At 40.9% G+C, this 14,044-nt stretch overlaps 1 protein-coding gene across 3 annotated transcripts in view; it reads left to right on the top strand.

Annotated features, from left to right (window-relative positions):
• AFF2 (ALF transcription elongation factor 2) overlaps positions 1-14,044 on the top strand; it is a 412,391-nt gene that overhangs the window by 288,030 nt on the left and 110,317 nt on the right. The window lies entirely within an intron of this gene.

The raw sequence follows: 14,044 nt of genomic DNA, 5'->3' as shown, positions 1-14,044 counted from the left end.
ACTCTGAAGGATATCTTTAGTGTAACCTTTCCTGGTTCCTCCCTGCTTTTTCCTTCCCTTGCCATTTGGGTCCAGATTCTCAAAGGTGCTTGGGCATTGTTCTGCTCGGCATTGCAATGCCTAGCTCCTAGAATACTCACCCTCAGGCTGGGTGCCCAGGTTCCCCATACGATGCATAAGGAGGGCTAGGCACCTCTGAAAGGGATCCTTAGAAGCCAGCAAGCTGAGTGAGGAGCTGTCTAAGCAAGCCAGGATTGAAATGTTGAGGAGAGGGTCTTAGGACTTTGTGCAGATATATAGGCCAGATAGGTAGCTGCCTTTGCTCAGGATCCTCAGCCCCAGACCCTTGCCTGGAGTTAGGCACCTAAGCCAGGTCAGCCGCTTAAGTAGCCCATGCCGTAGCAGCCCGAGCCATCTCTCTCCCCGGCTCAGGCTCGATGCCTCTCTCACAGGTGCCCCCAATTCTCTTCGGTGTGGTTGTTGTGCTGTCTCTCCATCTATCGGTGGCCTCAATCTGTCCCTCCTGCTGCGGGGTCTAACAGGTGTCAGGTCAGAGGTAGACTCAGACCACGCCTGCAGGACTGTGCTCCCCTGGTGAGATAGGCATTCCCCTGCTTAGTTTGAGAATCCAGCTTTGAGGCCTCAGGACCTCAGCTTGAGCAAGGGTTCTGAACAGCTCGTTAGCTGCACGGCAGTGTCAGGTCGAAGATGGGCAACTGGTGGAAACTGAGGCACTTAAATACCTATGGGGTTAGGCCACAGCTCAGCAGCAGTTTGGAACCTGTATGGAGGACGTGGGTGCCTAAAGAAGCAGATAGGTTCCTAAATACCCTTGAGGATCTGGGTTTTCGTGTCCCATCAGGGAGCGTTCTACTAACACAATCAAGCTTCTAATACTAGAGTAACCCAAGACGTGATAGGGAATACTTAGAACAGAGACTATTTGTGTGCGCGATTGCGTGTGTAGGGGAAAGCTGAATTTTTCAGAATTGCCCCATTTGAAGCAATATCGAAAATAATTCGCCATTGTGAATTCCAGGCCAAAATGTGGTTTTACCATGTGCTGTAATTTATAGGGTAAACAAGCTTTCTGCAAGAGCTAACTATATCAGGAAACTTGTTTAACATGCACCGAAGGCACTGTTAAGTGATTTCAGTGCCATAATTCAAAACGCTGAGGAAAATTCTCCTGTATTACAGCTAGTGCAAGATTGGGTCGGCAGCCAAGCACATCAACATAAATGTTGAACTGTCTGGGGAAATACAAGCCTCATACAGTTACTTAGGGGAAAATATGTGCAGACATGGTGGAGCCCCTTATGAAACAATTCTCATTTTGTTAAACAATAGGATCAAATTTTCAAGCGGGTTATCAAGCATATTGCCGTCTTAGAGCTTGCCAAACAAAGTGAAGTATCAGTCTGAAGGCTGATATATTTTTGCAGAATTAATGATGTATGAAACATGGAAGTGGAAACAGATACATTTCCATTTTATCCTCTAATTTTTCTTTTTGCATTATAAGTGAAGGGAAATGCTTGGAAATCATGTACAATTATTCATATCTGTTTATCTTAAAGTAATTATATGCACCAGTGGTGTCGTGTCATTGTTTTTGGACCCGAGATTGCTTGCATGAGCCAGGACTGCCCATGGGAGTAAGTGCTTGCAGGATCGGGCCTGTTGCTTGTTTTCCATCGTGCCTACACAAAGCATTATAAATCATGCAGATTTAGAAATAATTTTAGTAGTTTATTCCTTTTATTTTCTTTTTGTCTGTGCGTGGATAAGTTCTCTGGCTTCTATCTTTAAAAATTGATCCAAAACATAGTTTATTTTCTTATTGAAGATCCATTTATCTTTACAAAGATGGCGCATTCTGATGTAGGGGTGCTTGTGTTAGATCTGAATGAAAGGGAGGGTTGCGGGACCATGCAACCCCAGAACACAGACTTCAGTGCAATAAGACAGAAACAGCCCCTTGCGTTTCTTTCTCCTGGTTCCTCCTTAACTCCCGTGGGCAGAACTCTCCTGTCTGTACAAATGGTTCGCCAACCTTGGTTAGTCCTGACCCCTCCAACCCCCTTTGCACTGGGCTTCAGTCACTCGCCAGCAGTTGACCCAATAAAGATGTAAAGTCCCCCAGCCATGGTGAAAGCCCCAGTCATCTCTCCCACATTCCCATCAGCCCCTGCCTCTCACGCCTTTGTCTTGCCCCGTCCGCTCTTCTGCCTCCATGGAGGCACTGCTGCTCTTCCTGATGGGTTTCAAAGTAGCAGCCGTGTTAGTCTGTATTTGCAAAAAGAAAAGGAGGACTTGTGGCACCTTAGAGACTCCGATGAAGTGAGCTGTAGCTCACGAAAGCTTATGCTCAAATAAATTGGTTAGTCTCTAAGGTGCCACAAGTCCTCCTTTTCTTCCTGAAGGGACTTTCAATGAACACCTCCCCCCAGTGGTCGAGTTTGGAACTACACCTCCCATTTTAATTCTCCTTTTGAACAGCATGTTCAATGTAACGTTTTTAACCATGCTCTAGGACACAAATGTCACTTTACATAAACAGTCATCAACACACAGCTATAACCCCCGTTCTTCCCCAACCCTGCGCTTGTTTCAGGACCAGAATAAGGCTTAGTAATATTCTCTGTTCAATATCTGTGATTGAAAAAGACCTGGCCCTAGCAGCCTGTATTAAACACCTTCAGTCTTCCCTCTGGACAAGAATACAGTTGTTTTATGCAGCCTTATGAAGTGATTGTCCATTAGCACTGAAATGAACCATGTAAGCCTCTTTATTGGGTTACAGGACAGCTTGTCCCCAGCAATTCATTCTGGAGGACAAATTTCCCCCAGTGATTCAGAAACCCAACAGCTTGAGATTGCTGTCACAGAGTCTTTATTTATTTTCATTCCTTTACTCAACATGAATTTGTTAGGGTACAATCACAGTGAATTTTTTAACATGCAAGTATATTTGGGCTCTAAGTAACCTGGAATGTGTGCGGGAAACTTTGGAGATTTTCCTTGGGTTTGATATTTTCTGCAAGGGGGCTGGGGGAACCTTGCAGAGCCTGAGGTTTGGAGGCCCTCTTGAATGTATTTCAGAGTTTGCAAAATTTATTCAGGTTGGCAAAGCCAATAATTGAAATACACTATTTTTCAAGATTCAGTTAAAAAATAAATCTGTTTTTCTAGTCCAAGGGAAGGCTCTGCTTTGTGTCAGGAGTAGAAGACACCCCACCAACCTCATCTTTCTCCTTCCCTCCAAATTTAAGCTGCCACAAGTTGGTATCCTACCGAAAGACATAGATATATATTTAGTTTTCCATTAGCAATTTTCTCCCTCCCCTTGTGCAGTCTTTCCCACTCTGCCACTCTCTCTTGTCCACTTTTTCACCCTCCTTGGCATTGGATTTTTATCTTTGCCCTCTTTCTGCTCCTTTTGTCACAGTCTTCTTGAGCAGAGCATGACCCTATTTGTGTTCACATTTGAATGAAACTTGCAAAAACACCAAGCTCCAGTGGGTTTGATATTAATGGAAATGAGTTTGCTTTCCCTACTTTCTGTGCTTAACCTATGAAGGCCGATTCCAAAAGCTCACTGGAAGTGTGTGGCTGGACAATCCACCCCACTGCAGCGCTGGGAACTTTAGTCAGCTGATGTCTTTGCAGTGAAGATCAAAAGCTGAGTACTGGCCTTTTTGTGGAGTTGTTCGTTCGTCCTTCTGCTTCTCGTGCACAAGCCTGTATTGGCCACAAACTCAGTTCAAAGCACTTGCAAAGACAAGTAGAATGTTTTGTTAATTGTAGCCAGGATGTGGTCAGTCCTTGGTACAGCTAAGAGAGTTTAAGGAGGAAAACCAGGTCTGTGAGCAGGGGACTAATAGGCCTACTGTGAATTGTTTGGGGATGAGTTATGCTTTCACCTTTATTTTGCTTGATGTTCAGAGCTTGATCGCCAAGGTTCAGGTGGCTGCTCTGATATGCTGCTTCACAATTTCCTCTGTGACTTCTTCTCACTCTTAAAATTCATCTTGCTCTGTAATTGTGCATTGAAGGTGAAATTTTTTCATCTTGTAGAAGTACAACTGCAAGGCCGTCATCCTCCCCTAGTCTCTGCCATAGGTGCTATGTCGGGGAGCCACCGGTGGAAGGCTGCGCAGGGGTGCATCCTACATGCAACAAAGATAGAATCTCCTTGCTAGCCCTGTGTGAGCAACAGTGGATGGCCAAAGGATCCAGGCTGGTCCCAACACCAGCTACATGGCAGGGCTGCAGCTTCTGTTACAGCACACAAACTAGAATAGCACCAAGTGGGGTGAGGATGTGCTGCCCTGCAGCCTTGTCCCATACTGGGTGGTGGATTTCACTTCTTCACCTGCATGGAGCCCCATAACTCAAGCTTCAGGTGAGTGGAATGCATATCACTCTCTACCTCCTTTGTAAAGCACTTTGAGATCTACTGAGGAAAAAGCGCTAAATAAGAGTGAAGTGTTATTATTATTACTACTGAAGCATAGTGTCTCTCGACAACATTTAACCTGCCTAAATGTCAGTAGGGAGCATTTTTTTAGTGGCAAATAATTCAAAGAGCAGAAACAATGTTGTATTTTTTTTTTTTTAAAATAGCTCAGACTTGCAAGAAATGCCTCCATGTAAACGAAACTAATGAACGCTCAAAAGCTGCTTCCACTCCAGACCACATTACTGAAGTTTGAGATTTAGCAGAGACAACCCCATTTCCAATAGACAGAACCAAAAGAGTCCAGTTCTTCAGATATGAGATTAGTCTATCTAAGAGGAAACCAGCAAAAGATTTGTGAATGTCATGCTGGTACTGACAGCTCATCAGACACCTCCTTGAAGGGCTCACTTCACCTGCAGATTAAAAAAGGAATAAAATAAAAGAATATAGTCAATGAGTAAAATGAATGCACTTCCATATACATTAAAGAGCACTGGATAGATGAGCAAGTCTTACGCTATTTATTTCCTTAGAGAAAAATCTTTTAAATATCTTATCTGATGTGAATTTTTTTCACATCACCTTTGCAGGTTACTCTGGATTTATCAATCATTGTTTAACTAAATTCCCAAAGCCTTGTGTGTAGATCTGCTGTGTCAAGGCTGGTTTGCCTGAGAAAACACTGGTGCTTTGGCTAAGGCATAGTTTTGCTCAGATATGGCTCAGTTAGAAGGTGTTTTTCATTTGGAAAGTAATGGAGATGAGTGTGTTTCACAACATACTTTCTGGGCTATATACTGCCCTTGACAATTAGCAGAATCCAAACGGACATAAGTGGGCCCTGTAACAACTGGATTTTCCTTAGTGGCCTTTTAGGCCTTGTCTATATGGGGAAATTGACAAACATAGCTATTGTACAGTAAGCTATTCTGCAATAGCTATTCTGGAATGGTTCCCACTTTGGATGCCCTGTTTTAGAATGTATGTGTTGGGGGATCTGCTGTTCCTTATGAGTTGGATCATGACTGGGGGCAGCTGCGTTTTTTTTTTTTTTGTGGGGGAGTGTTTGACAGGAGGACACCGTTACCAAGGAAATGTCTAGGGAGTAGAGTGGAGAGATGAAGGGGGAGGGATATGGACACTTCGTCCACACTGGAAAAGTTTGGCATGATTAGCCAAGTTAATATAAGAGTGGGAACAAACTGTGATCCTCTTTTCTCCATAGAAGAACACAGTTCCAGAGCAGACCTCTAGGTTTATCCTCATCATTCATTATCCAAGCCTCAAACAGACATCATGTTCTTGCTTGTATTACTATAAACTGTATACATCAACACGCTGAGTCATAAAACTAGAGGTTATCGAAAATATTAATCCCACATCATAATCTTCCTGCTCTGTTCTTTTTATTAAGTCCCACATTTTTTACCGTTATGATGTCTCATATTTGGGCTTGCCAGACTCAGAGGGCAGGGTTCCGATCACCGATTGTACAGCAAGCGAGAAGCTCACAGTGTAGTTTGACTTACAGTACCTATGGATTGTGTGGAAGAACTGAGACTTTAAATTTCCAGCAAGGAGCCCATTAATTATTATTAAAACTTCACCGCAACTGTACTTGTAAAAAGAAATTGCTTTCTTTAATGTAGACAAAATGTTTAGTTTGTAATTTAAACCTTTGGGCCCAAACCTGTTTCTAGTCCAATGGGAATTGACTTTGAGAACAGGATATGGCCTTTTTTTTGGTGATGAGCCTGTAAATTATTGGATTTGCTATAATATTATTCAAGGCAACATGTAGGTAAAAACCTGGAATAGGTTCTGCCTTCTCCCTCCCCATTTGCCTCAGTTCTCTTCTCTCTCTCAACTTTAATGAAAAACAAAATGCCTGTCAACAGAGCAGTAGTTATAATGCACTTAGAAGCAACTTAATATTTTAGTTGCCTTGAAGAGCTTTTTAAACACGGAGATTAATGGAGGGCTAGATAAAGAAATTCTTCTGCTGAAAGAATTCATTTGGCTTAATCCTTTTGGAATGAGAAGATGATACTGAGAGATGAGTAATGAAGTGCACTCTCTGATTGTGAGGTATCTAATAGATAACCACAGGGGTTACTCCTCTCTCACCAGCTGTAATTACACTAATTACTGATATGGTGCCAGAAACACTAAGGCAGACTGAGTGTGACAACACAAAATGGAGTGTTTCTTAGCAAGACATCTTTCTCCATCAGTTGGATTGGGGGGAGGCTGACAGTGTTATGAGGCGAATGTATTCAGTCTCCTGTGAGGGGGAAGAGGCCAACTAGCCTTGTTGTCCGTAGCATTTCCGTTTGGCTAACACATGAGACTTCACTGGAGATACCTTACTAAACCACCAGGCTGGAGAATGAGCAATTGATCCATTAATCAAGCAACTAGCCTTTTGTCATGTAAGTAGTCCCATTCAGGCCAATGAGACTACTTACATGAGTAAAGGCTACTCGAGAGAGTAAGAGTTGTCAGGAGCTAGTCTATGGTCACCAGTGAGAACCGGGAAAAAATGGGAGACAAGGAGAAGGGAAAATTAGTAAAAATTATTTAGATGTGTATACAATTGTTGAACAAGTGGCCATGAATATCAGGTTAAATGGTGCTTGTAAATTCCATTTAACATTTTAAGGGTTGGGGGCGGGGTTCAGGGTGAGCGGGGGTTACCATAACTTTTGGATTATCTCAGAGGAAATATTTTAAAGATGACTTGCCCATTTCAGCAGGAGGATGAATATCAAATCTCACGATTTATAGATGGGATATTTTAAAACAAAACATCCTCTTTTTCCTTTGCAATTACGCTACCATTTGTTTTCATTTTCCCGACCTTTTTGTCCATTGTTTTATGCACTTCTCTGGGGAAATATATTGTTAGATGTTTTCTCTCTCACACACACACAAAACCCCCTGATAAATGATAAAATTGTTCTGCAGTGTGCAACATATTCTTGAAATACATCTGAATTCCATTGTTCAGTTTGTTATTTGCATGATAACTTGACTTACCACTCTCTGAAAAGTCTAATATAATACAGAGAAATGCATCAGGAAAATGAAAAACAAGCTCAGTGTAATGTCCACAGGGTAAAAGCGGTTTAGATTGTGTTGAACTGATGGGACCAATTCAGTGGAAGTTCAGAGGTGGAAAAGGTAACATCTTCTTGCTCGTCAGTGTTCACATGTGTTCTCCACAACTAGGTATTCCAGAAAACATTGGACTGTCACGTTAATAAGGGCTTCATACCACAGGATGGTAATGCGCTGCTTTTTTTCACCTCAAAGACATGGATTTGTTTCCTGCCTGTTCCAGATTGAAGTCTTATTAAATATCACAGGTGAAATTTGGTATGACATTCCAAGCTGTCTCGCTAATACGGAAGAGGATAAATAGTTGCAGGTGCTAGTGTATGTTTCCGAATCTAAAACCCACAGAATAGGTCCATTTGTAGCAGTGTAAAGAGAAAGCAAGAGGGAACTGTTTTCTTTTAAAGACTCCCAACCCATTTATATACTTCCTCTGCCTGCCACCCCTTTATCAACTCTTTCCCCTGCTTGTTATATCTCTGTGTGAGATCTCATCTTTCTCTGCTCTGTTCTGCCATATTTTAGCTATAAACACTACCCGTTTAAGGAGACAATCCCAAGGATGGTGGTCAGAAATGTGGCCTCCCTGTTGTGTTGGCAGTCACAGTCTCTCAGATTAGAAGTCCATTTGCAGTAATCCAGTTTTTTGTTAGCATTTCAGAGAGCCGAATCTTGTCCATTTCAATTTGATTCCCGACATACCAATGTCAGGCTATATGGAGTGGCTCATGACCATGAGTGCCAACCTCAAGGCAGACTGTTAAGAAACAGGGTTCAAACCCCAAACTGGTTATGCATTTTATACTTAGAGATCACCAACCAAATGTCAAGTGTGAACTCCTAAGCACTATAAAAGCCTTAACATGGAGTCACAGACAGTCCCCTTGGATACTCTGGTCTGTCTTGCCACCCGGGCAAGCTTGTCTTTGTGACAGATGGTCCCTTACACGAAAAACCACAACAATATTCAGGTTACTCCCAGTCCCAAGAGACCAGTCACTTATCCCAGATCAATTGTACCTTAGATCTTTCACCAAAAACAACACTTGTAGCCAATCCTACAATAAACTAACTAAAGATGTATTAACTATGAAAGAGAAATAACAGAGTTATTTATGAGGTTAAAGCAGGTAAACATACACACACACAAATGAGTTACAGTCATAGATTTCAAAAGGTAATAGAAGCTGCTGTAATATGCAAATGCTATATTTCCTTTAGGGCTAACCCAAGCTAAGCAGCTGAGGGATCCCTCGCTTATGCTTGGAAATATTGTCCTCTCCAAATTTCAAGCAGCACAGTGATACAGTTCCTTCTGGTCAAGCATTTTTATTCCTTTCCCCCACAGTTCAAACATATTGAACAAGTGTCAGCACCTGTCTCTTCTTCCTGGCTGTTGGGGATGGAGAGGAGACAATCCACAAAGTCTTTGTCCTGGATGTTTCACCATGGCTCATTTGGTTTCAGTGGGCCTTCTTGTGCAGAGCAGCACTTTACACTAATTAATGCTTCTTTCCTGTTTGAGTTACACAGTTACAGAGGTTTACAATGCAAATACTCAATGTAACGTTCTACCATGGGTTACAGACGTTATAAGTGAGCTCAGTACATGCAGCATCCTACAAGCATTTCATCAGGCCTAAACACTAAACACATTTTTATCAACTTAACATCTGTTTTAGCAATCCCAACACACAGGTGAGTTAGCCTGGTTTCCAGCAATGCATTTGTTAGTGTTCAGTGAGGCCTGGGGCCTTGGTATGTGTTGACACCTAATCTGCCAGCATGACAACCAGAGCCAAGCATGGTGGGGAAAAGAACACCATACCTGTATGTGCTTGATTCATGCACGTGTGTGTGCTGTCATTGCACAGAAAAAACTGCACACTTGTAGGCAATTGTGTGATCCAAATGAGTACATATTTTACACATGCCAGCTTGGCAGAAGTAAGAGCTAATTTTCTGGGCAGCTTGGGATCAGGGAGTTGAAACTGGCACACCCTACAGCCAAGTGCAGCTTAGCCACAGTGGAGAATTGAACCCAGACTAAGTAAGGAGGAACAGAATTTGGTGTGTTGCAGGAACATCCTCTTGGATCAAGTTTTGTCTCCATAATCAGAATGGTTTGTTATTTTATATATATATATATATATATATATATATACACACCCCAAATACAGCTTCATAAAACCAGAAGAAGGAGGAAAGGAGTGCTCCATGACGTCCACTAGGGACCTTGGCCCAGATGCTCAAAAATATTTAGGTGTCTAAACTCCCATTGAAATTAATGTGACTTAAGTGCCTAAGCACCTTTGCGGATCTGGGCCCTGGAGCTAAATTACCCATAAAATATTTAGATATTTCAGTGATAGAAGGTATTCACAGCCAGAAAATAGATTTAGGTCCTCATCCAGAGCTCCATGAAGTAAATGAAGACTCCCATTGAGTTCATTGGGCTTTAGATCAAGCCCACAGCCTAGATGGATAAATAACATTTTTGGCCTGTCAGCTATGACAATATCCCTTTCAGGAGTTCTAAAGCTTCTATTAAAATGGTATGTGAATTTATTGAAAATGAGGTATCTGATGATTGTACTTTTTATGGATAATAATTATCTCATCTTTCCTAAATCAAACTTTTACTTGCTCATTTGCAAGCAGGGTGACCAAATAGCAAGTATGAAAAATCGGGACTGCGGGGTAAGCGGGGAATAGTTGCCTGTATAAGACAAAGCCCTTAATAATAGTATGGTCCCAATAATATCAGGACGCTTGGTCCCTCTGCTGGCAAGGGCCCAAACCTACAGGTCTGAGGTGCACAGAACATTTCATGAAGTTAACGTTTATGATAGTGATGGCTTTACAATTGGCTCCATTCCTGCATTCACTTGGGTTTGTTAGCAGTGCAATGAGTTGCAGTACAGGTTCAGCAATGGTCTTTTATCTTGTTCTTTCATGTCCGCTTGGTTGACCTTTTTTCCGTCAGTTGTTGCATGAATGAATGGTTAAAACCGTTTGTTCCTTTTTAATTGAGCATACGAAAACTACTGGGATGTAGTGACCTGGCTCCATAATTCATGCCTGTGCAACACTGTACTGAGTGCGGGAGTGGGCGGAGTTTGGAACACAATCCTCTTTTGGAACAAAAAGGAGCCTGGTGGGACTCTCAGAATTCTTTGACGGCATCTACAAGTACTGACCAGAAAGGGCGTTCTTTGTTCATGTCTAAGCTGATATATTTTCAGTGCACACGTGTTTCTCGTTCTGGCTGCTAAATCCTTGGGAAAAGCACCAGGAGCAGCAAAGAAACAGTAATGATCCAGCTCATTGTACCAAAATCATATATCCCTCCAAAATTGTTTTAAGGCAGCCTCATTTTCAATCCATACCATTTTTCAAGGAGTCCACTAAGGCCTAAGTCAACTTACTGCATCCTCAAAATAATAAAGTTTTTGTCAGTTGTCAGTGGTGTGGCCCTCCCAAACTCATGCCAATAAAACCTTCATTCCACCCCCTTTCTATCTAGGTTTCTAATGCATGAAAAGCCTGCTGTTGGAGCAGATTCATCTTTGGAATAAGCAAGTGTAGTAGTCAGTCAAGGAGAATTACACCAGTTTGCCCCAGGGATAACTGTGTTTCTTTGTCACCACATTTCAGGCTGCTGCAAATTCACATTCCAAATTATAAACCTCTGAAAATATAATAAATATGCTGACACAGCCTTAACTGTTGCTCTCTAAATGGCACTCTAATAATGAGATAAAAAATCCTTCTTAATTCCACACTTTCCCTAAAGTGGTATTATGCATTAGCTGTGGATGAAAAGACAAACAAGTACATGTATATTCAACAATAATGTCGATTAGGACAGAGAAGAATAGGAAATGAAATGAATTTGTAACACCTCCGGAGATAGCGTTCTGATACAGACAGTTTTCTTTTTGATTTACCCTCATTGACTGTGTTCATTGTAACTTTAATATATCCACTGAATTGCCTTTTCTTAACAGCGGGAATGATATTACCAAGGAATTCATTCTGTAATCTCAACACATGGTGTTCTTAAGTTTAACAGTTACATAGTTCCATATAGATCATATATGCATACTTACACGTATCTGTCTCTCAAGAGGACTCAAATTCATGTTCAGACCATACCGACAGTATTGGAAAGTACTAAAGATACAGAGCTCTTCTGGCTCAGGGCTTTGAGACTGAAATGTGTTACTTCCCTAGGTATGATGATTATGAAACAGTCACCTTGGATTAAGATTGCTGGCAATCTTTAAAAGCCCTTATTGGGCCTTGAGTGTGATCAGATGCCACTTGCTTATAAATGGGAGTTAATAGAAACATTAAACGTGCAAGCCAGCATGACCCACATCTCCAGAATATTAAGCACATTTTAAAATGGTTGAAGAACATCTAAGTCCTCCACTTTCTGTAAAATATTACCTCCTTCTAACTAATATCCTCTGGGAGGAGGCTTTCTGAACTCTTGAATGTTCCACTTTCATTTATGCATTTCTGTATATTTTTGAATTTATTCCCTCACTTTTTGCTTTGCCATATATTTACTGTTGGTACCATATTCTGTTTCTCCCTAATTATTCCATCTGCCACTAAAGGATGATGCATTTTAGTAGCGGTGTGGTTTGGTTGTTTAACCTTTGAGTTGTGTAACTGAATGTGATGACATATTCCCCGTGTAGCAGACCAGGCTAAGAAGAATTATATACTCCAAGTGATAAGCTTGGAACCGCTAAACAAATACCCAAATCCAATTTTTCCCCTCTCTCTAGTCTTCTAAACATCCATCAGTCTCTTGACGGGAACTCATAAATCCTGCAGATTTACTTTATCTGAAACCAACTCCAACAGTTGTCCTTCCTACTAATCATCATATTTTATATCAAATTTCAATATTCAATATAAACATATCTATTGCTTACGGTACTGTTAGAAAATGTCTGTAACATGCTTTATAAGTACAGTTATTAATCAGCCATTTTATAAGACTGTTTCATAGGTTTGTAAGTACATTCATTTATCTTTTTATGCTTGCTTCTTTTCATTTGTCTAATACAGAATTTCCTTTATCCTTTTGGTTTACTTCAACAGAATATGTCAGGAAGAAATTTAACATGTAACAAAATGAAAAAAAGTGCAATGGCTAGAAAGAAAGAAATAACTCTTTAGGCTTAATTCATGAAAAGGCGACCTTGCCTTATTTTTCTTAGCTCTGTGTTTTGTTTTAAATAATACAGAGTACATTATCCAGCAGTGTTGCTTTAAAGAGGCAGAATATTTTGCATATTTAAGTGCGATGTAGGTTTAGAAGAGGAATTTAGGATTGAATTAGAATTAAGAGTCACAAACATGTATCCACACATTAGGATGGTCTTACAGTTCTGGGTACATTGTCCTCATAGTATATCATGAACTCTGATGATGCAGTTAAGGGCTACGGATAGCTCAAGCTGCAATGATCTGTTGTTGTGAATGGTGCAGCAGGCAGTACCACTGTAGAAACAAATGAATGTGTCTGCTAGATAAACAACATAAAAAGTTCCCATTGATCACTAAAATCTAGCCCTCTAAAGATTAATATTTCCTGCAGATTTCTTAGTTTTGGATGGAAAAATTCCTTATCCATACCTCAGACTTACTTCTATGAGCTCACATTTTACAAGGAGGCATCTGCCATTTATCAAGAGGTTAATGACTAGTAGTTTCATGTCCAGATACTTTGTAACCACTGAGCTGCCTGACAACAGAGGTCACTAAAAGACAGATGACTTACTAGCCAGTTAAAGTTCTCCTTACACTTTCTCTTTTAAAAGCACCAGCAGGGTTTGGAGAGGGCTGATATTTGACCAGTTGCAATACTGTCCCCTTGCAGCCAGCCATGATTTAGTGGTAGTCTTCAAACAAAAGACCATCCAAACAAAACACTCATTTATTGTTACTGTTATTTAAAGACTAACAGTAAAAATTCATAGACTCCAAGCTCCATCAACATGAAATCCATAATTGCAGTTTGCAAGTCTCTTGCAGAGGCGGAAGGAGATCAAAATAAAATAGAGGAAGCTCACCAATTTCAGTGGCTATCATGAGAGGTCTTGATGATGCATGTTGATATGTTGTTCCGTTATCTAGTGATAAAGGGATTTGGTGTAGAAAAGAGACTGGGGTAACAGAAGAAATGTAGCCCCAAGAACACCCATTGCCACTCACACAATGTAGCTTTGGGTAGTTGGATAGGAGCATATACTTGGTGGCTCCCAACTCTTATTCTAGACGTCAGGAAAATGGAGAATCTAGACTGATGTAAAAGAAGGTAAAAATGGTTTCTTTTCCAAAACATGGAAATATCTTATTCCTGAACTTCAAAAATGTACAGATTTATCAAAAGAGAGATGTTGTATAAAATAGGTAGTAATATGGTAGTATATATTTTTC

This window comes from Caretta caretta, chromosome 9 (assembly GCF_965140235.1).
Source record: "Caretta caretta isolate rCarCar2 chromosome 9, rCarCar1.hap1, whole genome shotgun sequence".
NCBI lineage: Eukaryota > Metazoa > Chordata > Testudines > Cheloniidae > Caretta > Caretta caretta.
The sequence above is the reverse complement of the archived record's forward strand: the minus strand, read 5'-3'. Positions and strand labels throughout refer to the sequence as shown.